The sequence below is a fragment of the Hyla sarda genome, unplaced genomic scaffold (assembly GCF_029499605.1).
Source record: "Hyla sarda isolate aHylSar1 unplaced genomic scaffold, aHylSar1.hap1 scaffold_480, whole genome shotgun sequence".
NCBI classification, from domain to species: domain Eukaryota; kingdom Metazoa; phylum Chordata; class Amphibia; order Anura; family Hylidae; genus Hyla; species Hyla sarda.
In genome coordinates, this window is record NW_026610492.1 from 60606 (window position 1) to 74184 (window position 13579).

Sequence of the window (13579 nt, forward strand, 5' to 3'; positions counted from 1 at the left end):
GGTTGACTGCCCCCCAGCCCAGAGTGTGCATGGAAAATTGTCTGGCAGCCTCCCTGACAGCAAGCAGTGATAGTGCCCATGAAGGGGACCTTGTTGGGCCCGCCCCTTTCACGGTTATCGCTTCTCGGCCTTTTGGCTAAGATCAAGTGTAGTATCTGTTCTTATCAGTTTAATATCTGATACGTCCCCTATCTGGGGACCATATATTAAATGGATTTTTGAGAACGGGGGCCGATTTCGAAGCTTGCTTCCGTCGCCCTATGCATTGACCCGATATGGCAGTATCTTCGGGTACAGTGCACCACCCCCTTACAGGGTTAAAAAGAAAGATTCCTACTTTCATTGCTACCTGCTTGCTGGCTAGCCAGCTAGCCAGCCCTGTGGGCCTTGCTGCTGCTGCTGCTGCTGCTGCAGCCAAAAAACAAAAGGTGGTGCTGCTGCTGCTTCTGCTGCTTCTGCTTGTGTCTGGCCGCTGTTGGAGCGTCCAGGCACAGGACTTCTGCTGCTGCTGACTAAATGGCCTCCTTAATTGGATCATTTGAGTAGCCAGCACACCTGTGCAGGTAGGGCATGACATGATAGGCAGCTGCCTTGATAGCGGGTGGGTGCTGAATGTTCCTAATTGACAAAATAAGATTAATGCTTATGAAGAAATATAAAATCTCATCCCTTCCCCAATATCGCGCCACACCCCTACCCCTTAATTCCCTGGTTGAACTTGATGGACATATGTCTTTTTTCGACCGTACTAACTATGTAACTATGTAACATAACATGGGGGGGTCTCCTGGCTGTTCACACAGGTGTGTCATTGCTGTACATTGACCATGCATTGCTTCTGTGGTATTGCAAAGGCAAAGACAAATGCTTCCAGCCATCCATTGCACTAATGGATTGGTCATCAGCTGGCTGTCTATGTCCCGCATCAATATAGACCAAAGTACAGAGGGTTAGGCTATGCTATAGTGCACCTACCTGATGCATCAGAAGGTGCGAGGCCCTTGCTAAATTCTGTGCACAGACTTTGAGATCTATGCTTTAGACTGTATCTAAACCTGCTCCAACATGGACTGACATTCTGGCCTACTTTCAGCCGATGCGACTTGTCTGTCGCTGAACAGTCGCTTTTTATGTATTCAGCACCTATGTATAATGTTGTAAAAATGCTCTAGAAGCTAAAGTCGCAGAAATGTCACACATATTTGGCCTGCAACTTTCTGTGCGACAAATTCAGACAGGAAAAATCAGTATAAATCCTTAGAAAATTATCCCCCAGTGTCTCCATCTGCTGGCGGTATTGAATAAGCATTGCTGCACTGATGGGGTATGCATTAGACGAAAAAAAAGAAGAAAAAGAAGAATAATACGCCCAGAAAAGAGGCGAAAAGGAGAAAAACGTAAAAAAACGTGAAAAAAAAGTAAGAGGAAGAGAAGGGAAAAAAAGGTGGAAATGGGTTTAAAAGTGATTTCGGCGGAGAAATATATATATATATATATATATATATATATATATATATATATATACGCGCACACACACACATATATATAAACGTATTCTCCGTTGAGATATTGCAGCCGCTGCTGTGTCCAGGCCCAGGAGCCTTAGCACTGTGCTGTGATGTCACTCAATACCACTGACATCACTAGGTGTAAACAACATCTCTCCTTTGCTGTGTATGTGACTATGGAGCTGTTTGGTGATGTCGTCTATTATGGCCTTCATAGAAGCAACAGGAGATTGTTGCATCCATCTAGAACCCTCAGAACTACAGTGCTATGATGTCACTCACTTCCACAGGCCTTGCAGAGTGTAAACAACAACAACCCAGCTTTGTCGTGTATGTAACCATAGGGATTGTGATGTCACCTAGAACCTTCACAGCAGCGACAGCTTTATGAGGAGCATCAGCACTGCTCTGCCTGAGCAGAACCATCACCGCCATAGGTTGTCAAATAACCCGGATTTAACCCACACAGGTAAGTCCAATGGGGTGCAGGCATGTCCTCTATGCTTACAGCTTCCCGTGGGTGTTGGTTTGATACCGTTTGGGGACAGCCAAGGAGGCATCTGCAGGCAACAAAGGTAGGTGTGTGCTTGTGTGTGTGTTTCCTATGCAGATCCTAAGCCCAGTGTCACATGCAAGTAGGAGGAGTAAGAAGGGTTCCTGGCAAATCCGGGTTATGGATTGCATTTAAAAAGGCCCCGTGGGAGTGCAATGGGCCCCTGTCTTGCTGCTTAGCAATAATGGTATGGGTTTAGGTTCTGCTGTGTGTACTGGTGGTTGACTGCCCCCCAGCCCAGAGTGTGCATGGAAAATTGTCTGGCAGCCTCCCTGACAGCAAGCAGTGATAGTGCCCATGAAGGGGACCTTGTTGGGCCCGCCCCTTTCACGGTTATCGCTTCTCGGCCTTTTGGCTAAGATCAAGTGTAGTATCTGTTCTTATCAGTTTAATATCTGATACGTCCCCTATCTGGGGACCATATATTAAATGGATTTTTGAGAACGGGGGCCGATTTCGAAGCTTGCTTCCGTCGCCCTATGCATTGACCCGATATGGCAGTATCTTCGGGTACAGTGCACCACCCCCTTACAGGGTTAAAAAGAAAGATTCCTACTTTCATTGCTACCTGCTTGCTGGCTAGCCAGCTAGCCAGCCCTGTGGGCCTTGCTGCTGCTGCTGCTGCTGCTGCAGCCAAAAAACAAAAGGTGGTGCTGCTGCTGCTTCTGCTGCTTCTGCTTGTGTCTGGCCGCTGTTGGAGCGTCCAGGCACAGGACTTCTGCTGCTGCTGACTAAATGGCCTCCTTAATTGGATCATTTGAGTAGCCAGCACACCTGTGCAGGTAGGGCATGACATGATAGGCAGCTGCCTTGATAGCGGGTGGGTGCTGAATGTTCCTAATTGACAAAATAAGATTAATGCTTATGAAGAAATATAAAATCTCATCCCTTCCCCAATATCGCGCCACACCCCTACCCCTTAATTCCCTGGTTGAACTTGATGGACATATGTCTTTTTTCGACCGTACTAACTATGTAACTATGTAACATAACATGGGGGGGTCTCCTGGCTGTTCACACAGGTGTGTCATTGCTGTACATTGACCATGCATTGCTTCTGTGGTATTGCAAAGGCAAAGACAAATGCTTCCAGCCATCCATTGCACTAATGGATTGGTCATCAGCTGGCTGTCTATGTCCCGCATCAATATAGACCAAAGTACAGAGGGTTAGGCTATGCTATAGTGCACCTACCTGATGCATCAGAAGGTGCGAGGCCCTTGCTAAATTCTGTGCACAGACTTTGAGATCTATGCTTTAGACTGTATCTAAACCTGCTCCAACATGGACTGACATTCTGGCCTACTTTCAGCCGATGCGACTTGTCTGTCGCTGAACAGTCGCTTTTTATGTATTCAGCACCTATGTATAATGTTGTAAAAATGCTCTAGAAGCTAAAGTCGCAGAAATGTCACACATATTTGGCCTGCAACTTTCTGTGCGACAAATTCAGACAGGAAAAATCAGTATAAATCCTTAGAAAATTATCCCCCAGTGTCTCCATCTGCTGGCGGTATTGAATAAGCATTGCTGCACTGATGGGGTATGCATTAGACGAAAAAAAAGAAGAAAAAGAAGAATAATACGCCCAGAAAAGAGGCGAAAAGGAGAAAAACGTAAAAAAACGTGAAAAAAAAGTAAGAGGAAGAGAAGGGAAAAAAAGGTGGAAATGGGTTTAAAAGTGATTTCGGCGGAGAATATATATATATATATATATATATATATATATATATATATATATATACGCGCACACACACACATATATATAAACGTATTCTCCGTTGAGATATTGCAGCCGCTGCTGTGTCCAGGCCCAGGAGCCTTAGCACTGTGCTGTGATGTCACTCAATACCACTGACATCACTAGGTGTAAACAACATCTCTCCTTTGCTGTGTATGTGACTATGGAGCTGTTTGGTGATGTCGTCTATTATGGCCTTCATAGAAGCAACAGGAGATTGTTGCATCCATCTAGAACCCTCAGAACTACAGTGCTATGATGTCACTCACTTCCACAGGCCTTGCAGAGTGTAAACAACAACAACCCAGCTTTGTCGTGTATGTAACCATAGGGATTGTGATGTCACCTAGAACCTTCACAGCAGCGACAGCTTTATGAGGAGCATCAGCACTGCTCTGCCTGAGCAGAACCATCACCGCCATAGGTTGTCAAATAACCCGGATTTAACCCACACAGGTAAGTCCAATGGGGTGCAGGCATGTCCTCTATGCTTACAGCTTCCCGTGGGTGTTGGTTTGATACCGTTTGGGGACAGCCAAGGAGGCATCTGCAGGCAACAAAGGTAGGTGTGTGCTTGTGTGTGTGTTTCCTATGCAGATCCTAAGCCCAGTGTCACATGCAAGTAGGAGGAGTAAGAAGGGTTCCTGGCAAATCCGGGTTATGGATTGCATTTAAAAAGGCCCCGTGGGAGTGCAATGGGCCCCTGTCTTGCTGCTTAGCAATAATGGTATGGGTTTAGGTTCTGCTGTGTGTACTGGTGGTTGACTGCCCCCCAGCCCAGAGTGTGCATGGAAAATTGTCTGGCAGCCTCCCTGACAGCAAGCAGTGATAGTGCCCATGAAGGGGACCTTGTTGGGCCCGCCCCTTTCACGGTTATCGCTTCTCGGCCTTTTGGCTAAGATCAAGTGTAGTATCTGTTCTTATCAGTTTAATATCTGATACGTCCCCTATCTGGGGACCATATATTAAATGGATTTTTGAGAACGGGGGCCGATTTCGAAGCTTGCTTCCGTCGCCCTATGCATTGACCCGATATGGCAGTATCTTCGGGTACAGTGCACCACCCCCTTACAGGGTTAAAAAGAAAGATTCCTACTTTCATTGCTACCTGCTTGCTGGCTAGCCAGCTAGCCAGCCCTGTGGGCCTTGCTGCTGCTGCTGCTGCTGCTGCAGCCAAAAAACAAAAGGTGGTGCTGCTGCTGCTTCTGCTGCTTCTGCTTGTGTCTGGCCGCTGTTGGAGCGTCCAGGCACAGGACTTCTGCTGCTGCTGACTAAATGGCCTCCTTAATTGGATCATTTGAGTAGCCAGCACACCTGTGCAGGTAGGGCATGACATGATAGGCAGCTGCCTTGATAGCGGGTGGGTGCTGAATGTTCCTAATTGACAAAATAAGATTAATGCTTATGAAGAAATATAAAATCTCATCCCTTCCCCAATATCGCGCCACACCCCTACCCCTTAATTCCCTGGTTGAACTTGATGGACATATGTCTTTTTTCGACCGTACTAACTATGTAACTATGTAACATAACATGGGGGGGTCTCCTGGCTGTTCACACAGGTGTGTCATTGCTGTACATTGACCATGCATTGCTTCTGTGGTATTGCAAAGGCAAAGACAAATGCTTCCAGCCATCCATTGCACTAATGGATTGGTCATCAGCTGGCTGTCTATGTCCCGCATCAATATAGACCAAAGTACAGAGGGTTAGGCTATGCTATAGTGCACCTACCTGATGCATCAGAAGGTGCGAGGCCCTTGCTAAATTCTGTGCACAGACTTTGAGATCTATGCTTTAGACTGTATCTAAACCTGCTCCAACATGGACTGACATTCTGGCCTACTTTCAGCCGATGCGACTTGTCTGTCGCTGAACAGTCGCTTTTTATGTATTCAGCACCTATGTATAATGTTGTAAAAATGCTCTAGAAGCTAAAGTCGCAGAAATGTCACACATATTTGGCCTGCAACTTTCTGTGCGACAAATTCAGACAGGAAAAATCAGTATAAATCCTTAGAAAATTATCCCCCAGTGTCTCCATCTGCTGGCGGTATTGAATAAGCATTGCTGCACTGATGGGGTATGCATTAGACGAAAAAAAAGAAGAAAAAGAAGAATAATACGCCCAGAAAAGAGGCGAAAAGGAGAAAAACGTAAAAAAACGTGAAAAAAAAGTAAGAGGAAGAGAAGGGAAAAAAAGGTGGAAATGGGTTTAAAAGTGATTTCGGCGGAGATATATATATATATATATATATATATATATATATATATATATATATACGCGCACACACACACATATATATAAACGTATTCTCCGTTGAGATATTGCAGCCGCTGCTGTGTCCAGGCCCAGGAGCCTTAGCACTGTGCTGTGATGTCACTCAATACCACTGACATCACTAGGTGTAAACAACATCTCTCCTTTGCTGTGTATGTGACTATGGAGCTGTTTGGTGATGTCGTCTATTATGGCCTTCATAGAAGCAACAGGAGATTGTTGCATCCATCTAGAACCCTCAGAACTACAGTGCTATGATGTCACTCACTTCCACAGGCCTTGCAGAGTGTAAACAACAACAACCCAGCTTTGTCGTGTATGTAACCATAGGGATTGTGATGTCACCTAGAACCTTCACAGCAGCGACAGCTTTATGAGGAGCATCAGCACTGCTCTGCCTGAGCAGAACCATCACCGCCATAGGTTGTCAAATAACCCGGATTTAACCCACACAGGTAAGTCCAATGGGGTGCAGGCATGTCCTCTATGCTTACAGCTTCCCGTGGGTGTTGGTTTGATACCGTTTGGGGACAGCCAAGGAGGCATCTGCAGGCAACAAAGGTAGGTGTGTGCTTGTGTGTGTGTTTCCTATGCAGATCCTAAGCCCAGTGTCACATGCAAGTAGGAGGAGTAAGAAGGGTTCCTGGCAAATCCGGGTTATGGATTGCATTTAAAAAGGCCCCGTGGGAGTGCAATGGGCCCCTGTCTTGCTGCTTAGCAATAATGGTATGGGTTTAGGTTCTGCTGTGTGTACTGGTGGTTGACTGCCCCCCAGCCCAGAGTGTGCATGGAAAATTGTCTGGCAGCCTCCCTGACAGCAAGCAGTGATAGTGCCCATGAAGGGGACCTTGTTGGGCCCGCCCCTTTCACGGTTATCGCTTCTCGGCCTTTTGGCTAAGATCAAGTGTAGTATCTGTTCTTATCAGTTTAATATCTGATACGTCCCCTATCTGGGGACCATATATTAAATGGATTTTTGAGAACGGGGGCCGATTTCGAAGCTTGCTTCCGTCGCCCTATGCATTGACCCGATATGGCAGTATCTTCGGGTACAGTGCACCACCCCCTTACAGGGTTAAAAAGAAAGATTCCTACTTTCATTGCTACCTGCTTGCTGGCTAGCCAGCTAGCCAGCCCTGTGGGCCTTGCTGCTGCTGCTGCTGCTGCTGCAGCCAAAAAACAAAAGGTGGTGCTGCTGCTGCTGCTTCTGCTGCTTCTGCTTGTGTCTGGCCGCTGTTGGAGCGTCCAGGCACAGGACTTCTGCTGCTGCTGACTAAATGGCCTCCTTAATTGGATCATTTGAGTAGCCAGCACACCTGTGCAGGTAGGGCATGACATGATAGGCAGCTGCCTTGATAGCGGGTGGGTGCTGAATGTTCCTAATTGACAAAATAAGATTAATGCTTATGAAGAAATATAAAATCTCATCCCTTCCCCAATATCGCGCCACACCCCTACCCCTTAATTCCCTGGTTGAACTTGATGGACATATGTCTTTTTTCGACCGTACTAACTATGTAACTATGTAACATAACATGGGGGGGTCTCCTGGCTGTTCACACAGGTGTGTCATTGCTGTACATTGACCATGCATTGCTTCTGTGGTATTGCAAAGGCAAAGACAAATGCTTCCAGCCATCCATTGCACTAATGGATTGGTCATCAGCTGGCTGTCTATGTCCCGCATCAATATAGACCAAAGTACAGAGGGTTAGGCTATGCTATAGTGCACCTACCTGATGCATCAGAAGGTGCGAGGCCCTTGCTAAATTCTGTGCACAGACTTTGAGATCTATGCTTTAGACTGTATCTAAACCTGCTCCAACATGGACTGACATTCTGGCCTACTTTCAGCCGATGCGACTTGTCTGTCGCTGAACAGTCGCTTTTTATGTATTCAGCACCTATGTATAATGTTGTAAAAATGCTCTAGAAGCTAAAGTCGCAGAAATGTCACACATATTTGGCCTGCAACTTTCTGTGCGACAAATTCAGACAGGAAAAATCAGTATAAATCCTTAGAAAATTATCCCCCAGTGTCTCCATCTGCTGGCGGTATTGAATAAGCATTGCTGCACTGATGGGGTATGCATTAGACGAAAAAAAAGAAGAAAAAGAAGAATAATACGCCCAGAAAAGAGGCGAAAAGGAGAAAAACGTAAAAAAACGTGAAAAAAAAGTAAGAGGAAGAGAAGGGAAAAAAAGGTGGAAATGGGTTTAAAAGTGATTTCGGCGGAGAATATATATATATATATATATATATATATATATATATATATATATATACGCGCACACACACACATATATATAAACGTATTCTCCGTTGAGATATTGCAGCCGCTGCTGTGTCCAGGCCCAGGAGCCTTAGCACTGTGCTGTGATGTCACTCAATACCACTGACATCACTAGGTGTAAACAACATCTCTCCTTTGCTGTGTATGTGACTATGGAGCTGTTTGGTGATGTCGTCTATTATGGCCTTCATAGAAGCAACAGGAGATTGTTGCATCCATCTAGAACCCTCAGAACTACAGTGCTATGATGTCACTCACTTCCACAGGCCTTGCAGAGTGTAAACAACAACAACCCAGCTTTGTCGTGTATGTAACCATAGGGATTGTGATGTCACCTAGAACCTTCACAGCAGCGACAGCTTTATGAGGAGCATCAGCACTGCTCTGCCTGAGCAGAACCATCACCGCCATAGGTTGTCAAATAACCCGGATTTAACCCACACAGGTAAGTCCAATGGGGTGCAGGCATGTCCTCTATGCTTACAGCTTCCCGTGGGTGTTGGTTTGATACCGTTTGGGGACAGCCAAGGAGGCATCTGCAGGCAACAAAGGTAGGTGTGTGCTTGTGTGTGTGTTTCCTATGCAGATCCTAAGCCCAGTGTCACATGCAAGTAGGAGGAGTAAGAAGGGTTCCTGGCAAATCCGGGTTATGGATTGCATTTAAAAAGGCCCCGTGGGAGTGCAATGGGCCCCTGTCTTGCTGCTTAGCAATAATGGTATGGGTTTAGGTTCTGCTGTGTGTACTGGTGGTTGACTGCCCCCCAGCCCAGAGTGTGCATGGAAAATTGTCTGGCAGCCTCCCTGACAGCAAGCAGTGATAGTGCCCATGAAGGGGACCTTGTTGGGCCCGCCCCTTTCACGGTTATCGCTTCTCGGCCTTTTGGCTAAGATCAAGTGTAGTATCTGTTCTTATCAGTTTAATATCTGATACGTCCCCTATCTGGGGACCATATATTAAATGGATTTTTGAGAACGGGGGCCGATTTCGAAGCTTGCTTCCGTCGCCCTATGCATTGACCCGATATGGCAGTATCTTCGGGTACAGTGCACCACCCCCTTACAGGGTTAAAAAGAAAGATTCCTACTTTCATTGCTACCTGCTTGCTGGCTAGCCAGCTAGCCAGCCCTGTGGGCCTTGCTGCTGCTGCTGCTGCTGCTGCAGCCAAAAAACAAAAGGTGGTGCTGCTGCTGCTTCTGCTGCTTCTGCTTGTGTCTGGCCGCTGTTGGAGCGTCCAGGCACAGGACTTCTGCTGCTGCTGACTAAATGGCCTCCTTAATTGGATCATTTGAGTAGCCAGCACACCTGTGCAGGTAGGGCATGACATGATAGGCAGCTGCCTTGATAGCGGGTGGGTGCTGAATGTTCCTAATTGACAAAATAAGATTAATGCTTATGAAGAAATATAAAATCTCATCCCTTCCCCAATATCGCGCCACACCCCTACCCCTTAATTCCCTGGTTGAACTTGATGGACATATGTCTTTTTTCGACCGTACTAACTATGTAACTATGTAACATAACATGGGGGGGTCTCCTGGCTGTTCACACAGGTGTGTCATTGCTGTACATTGACCATGCATTGCTTCTGTGGTATTGCAAAGGCAAAGACAAATGCTTCCAGCCATCCATTGCACTAATGGATTGGTCATCAGCTGGCTGTCTATGTCCCGCATCAATATAGACCAAAGTACAGAGGGTTAGGCTATGCTATAGTGCACCTACCTGATGCATCAGAAGGTGCGAGGCCCTTGCTAAATTCTGTGCACAGACTTTGAGATCTATGCTTTAGACTGTATCTAAACCTGCTCCAACATGGACTGACATTCTGGCCTACTTTCAGCCGATGCGACTTGTCTGTCGCTGAACAGTCGCTTTTTATGTATTCAGCACCTATGTATAATGTTGTAAAAATGCTCTAGAAGCTAAAGTCGCAGAAATGTCACACATATTTGGCCTGCAACTTTCTGTGCGACAAATTCAGACAGGAAAAATCAGTATAAATCCTTAGAAAATTATCCCCCAGTGTCTCCATCTGCTGGCGGTATTGAATAAGCATTGCTGCACTGATGGGGTATGCATTAGACGAAAAAAAAGAAGAAAAAGAAGAATAATACGCCCAGAAAAGAGGCGAAAAGGAGAAAAACGTAAAAAAACGTGAAAAAAAAGTAAGAGGAAGAGAAGGGAAAAAAAGGTGGAAATGGGTTTAAAAGTGATTTCGGCGGAGAAATATATATATATATATATATATATATATATATATATATATATATACGCGCACACACACACATATATATAAACGTATTCTCCGTTGAGATATTGCAGCCGCTGCTGTGTCCAGGCCCAGGAGCCTTAGCACTGTGCTGTGATGTCACTCAATACCACTGACATCACTAGGTGTAAACAACATCTCTCCTTTGCTGTGTATGTGACTATGGAGCTGTTTGGTGATGTCGTCTATTATGGCCTTCATAGAAGCAACAGGAGATTGTTGCATCCATCTAGAACCCTCAGAACTACAGTGCTATGATGTCACTCACTTCCACAGGCCTTGCAGAGTGTAAACAACAACAACCCAGCTTTGTCGTGTATGTAACCATAGGGATTGTGATGTCACCTAGAACCTTCACAGCAGCGACAGCTTTATGAGGAGCATCAGCACTGCTCTGCCTGAGCAGAACCATCACCGCCATAGGTTGTCAAATAACCCGGATTTAACCCACACAGGTAAGTCCAATGGGGTGCAGGCATGTCCTCTATGCTTACAGCTTCCCGTGGGTGTTGGTTTGATACCGTTTGGGGACAGCCAAGGAGGCATCTGCAGGCAACAAAGGTAGGTGTGTGCTTGTGTGTGTGTTTCCTATGCAGATCCTAAGCCCAGTGTCACATGCAAGTAGGAGGAGTAAGAAGGGTTCCTGGCAAATCCGGGTTATGGATTGCATTTAAAAAGGCCCCGTGGGAGTGCAATGGGCCCCTGTCTTGCTGCTTAGCAATAATGGTATGGGTTTAGGTTCTGCTGTGTGTACTGGTGGTTGACTGCCCCCCAGCCCAGAGTGTGCATGGAAAATTGTCTGGCAGCCTCCCTGACAGCAAGCAGTGATAGTGCCCATGAAGGGGACCTTGTTGGGCCCGCCCCTTTCACGGTTATCGCTTCTCGGCCTTTTGGCTAAGATCAAGTGTAGTATCTGTTCTTATCAGTTTAATATCTGATACGTCCCCTATCTGGGGACCATATATTAAATGGATTTTTGAGAACGGGGGCCGATTTCGAAGCTTGCTTCCGTCGCCCTATGCATTGACCCGATATGGCAGTATCTTCGGGTACAGTGCACCACCCCCTTACAGGGTTAAAAAGAAAGATTCCTACTTTCATTGCTACCTGCTTGCTGGCTAGCCAGCTAGCCAGCCCTGTGGGCCTTGCTGCTGCTGCTGCTGCTGCTGCAGCCAAAAAACAAAAGGTGGTGCTGCTGCTGCTTCTGCTGCTTCTGCTTGTGTCTGGCCGCTGTTGGAGCGTCCAGGCACAGGACTTCTGCTGCTGCTGACTAAATGGCCTCCTTAATTGGATCATTTGAGTAGCCAGCACACCTGTGCAGGTAGGGCATGACATGATAGGCAGCTGCCTTGATAGCGGGTGGGTGCTGAATGTTCCTAATTGACAAAATAAGATTAATGCTTATGAAGAAATATAAAATCTCATCCCTTCCCCAATATCGCGCCACACCCCTACCCCTTAATTCCCTGGTTGAACTTGATGGACATATGTCTTTTTTCGACCGTACTAACTATGTAACTATGTAACATAACATGGGGGGGTCTCCTGGCTGTTCACACAGGTGTGTCATTGCTGTACATTGACCATGCATTGCTTCTGTGGTATTGCAAAGGCAAAGACAAATGCTTCCAGCCATCCATTGCACTAATGGATTGGTCATCAGCTGGCTGTCTATGTCCCGCATCAATATAGACCAAAGTACAGAGGGTTAGGCTATGCTATAGTGCACCTACCTGATGCATCAGAAGGTGCGAGGCCCTTGCTAAATTCTGTGCACAGACTTTGAGATCTATGCTTTAGACTGTATCTAAACCTGCTCCAACATGGACTGACATTCTGGCCTACTTTCAGCCGATGCGACTTGTCTGTCGCTGAACAGTCGCTTTTTATGTATTCAGCACCTATGTATAATGTTGTAAAAATGCTCTAGAAGCTAAAGTCGCAGAAATGTCACACATATTTGGCCTGCAACTTTCTGTGCGACAAATTCAGACAGGAAAAATCAGTATAAATCCTTAGAAAATTATCCCCCAGTGTCTCCATCTGCTGGCGGTATTGAATAAGCATTGCTGCACTGATGGGGTATGCATTAGACGAAAAAAAAGAAGAAAAAGAAGAATAATACGCCCAGAAAAGAGGCGAAAAGGAGAAAAACGTAAAAAAACGTGAAAAAAAAGTAAGAGGAAGAGAAGGGAAAAAAAGGTGGAAATGGGTTTAAAAGTGATTTCGGCGGAGAAATATATATATATATATATATATATATATATATATATATATATATATACGCGCACACACACACATATATATAAACGTATTCTCCGTTGAGATATTGCAGCCGCTGCTGTGTCCAGGCCCAGGAGCCTTAGCACTGTGCTGTGATGTCACTCAATACCACTGACATCACTAGGTGTAAACAACATCTCTCCTTTGCTGTGTATGTGACTATGGAGCTGTTTGGTGATGTCGTCTATTATGGCCTTCATAGAAGCAACAGGAGATTGTTGCATCCATCTAGAACCCTCAGAACTACAGTGCTATGATGTCACTCACTTCCACAGGCCTTGCAGAGTGTAAACAACAACAACCCAGCTTTGTCGTGTATGTAACCATAGGGATTGTGATGTCACCTAGAACCTTCACAGCAGCGACAGCTTTATGAGGAGCATCAGCACTGCTCTGCCTGAGCAGAACCATCACCGCCATAGGTTGTCAAATAACCCGGATTTAACCCACACAGGTAAGTCCAATGGGGTGCAGGCATGTCCTCTATGCTTACAGCTTCCCGTGGGTGTTGGTTTGATACCGTTTGGGGACAGCCAAGGAGGCATCTGGGCAACAAAGGTAGGTGTGTGCTTGTGTGTGTGTTTCCTATGCAGATCCTAAGCCCAGTGTCACATGCAAGTAGGAGGAGTAAGAAGGGTTCCTGGCAAAT

The 13579-nt window shown here is 46.0% G+C and overlaps 6 non-coding genes across 6 annotated transcripts; all 6 read left to right on the forward strand.

Moving 5' to 3' along the window:
• Positions 1 to 116: 116 nt before the first annotated feature.
• On the forward strand, positions 117 to 307 carry LOC130336583 (U2 spliceosomal RNA). Its single transcript, XR_008877997.1, has one exon. It is a non-coding gene; the product is annotated as a U2 spliceosomal RNA (small nuclear RNA).
• Positions 308 to 2396: 2089 nt separating this feature from the next.
• Positions 2397 to 2587, forward strand: LOC130336585 (U2 spliceosomal RNA). The gene has a single exon (XR_008877998.1). It is a non-coding gene; the product is annotated as a U2 spliceosomal RNA (small nuclear RNA).
• Positions 2588 to 4677: 2090 nt separating this feature from the next.
• On the forward strand, positions 4678 to 4868 carry LOC130336587 (U2 spliceosomal RNA). Its single transcript, XR_008878000.1, has one exon. It is a non-coding gene; the product is annotated as a U2 spliceosomal RNA (small nuclear RNA).
• A 2089-nt stretch (positions 4869 to 6957) lies between these two features.
• On the forward strand, positions 6958 to 7148 carry LOC130336588 (U2 spliceosomal RNA). The gene has a single exon (XR_008878001.1). It is a non-coding gene; the product is annotated as a U2 spliceosomal RNA (small nuclear RNA).
• A 2093-nt stretch (positions 7149 to 9241) lies between these two features.
• On the forward strand, positions 9242 to 9432 carry LOC130336589 (U2 spliceosomal RNA). Its single transcript, XR_008878002.1, has one exon. It is a non-coding gene; the product is annotated as a U2 spliceosomal RNA (small nuclear RNA).
• A 2089-nt stretch (positions 9433 to 11521) lies between these two features.
• Positions 11522 to 11712, forward strand: LOC130336590 (U2 spliceosomal RNA). Its single transcript, XR_008878003.1, has one exon. It is a non-coding gene; the product is annotated as a U2 spliceosomal RNA (small nuclear RNA).
• Positions 11713 to 13579: the final 1867 nt, after the last annotated feature.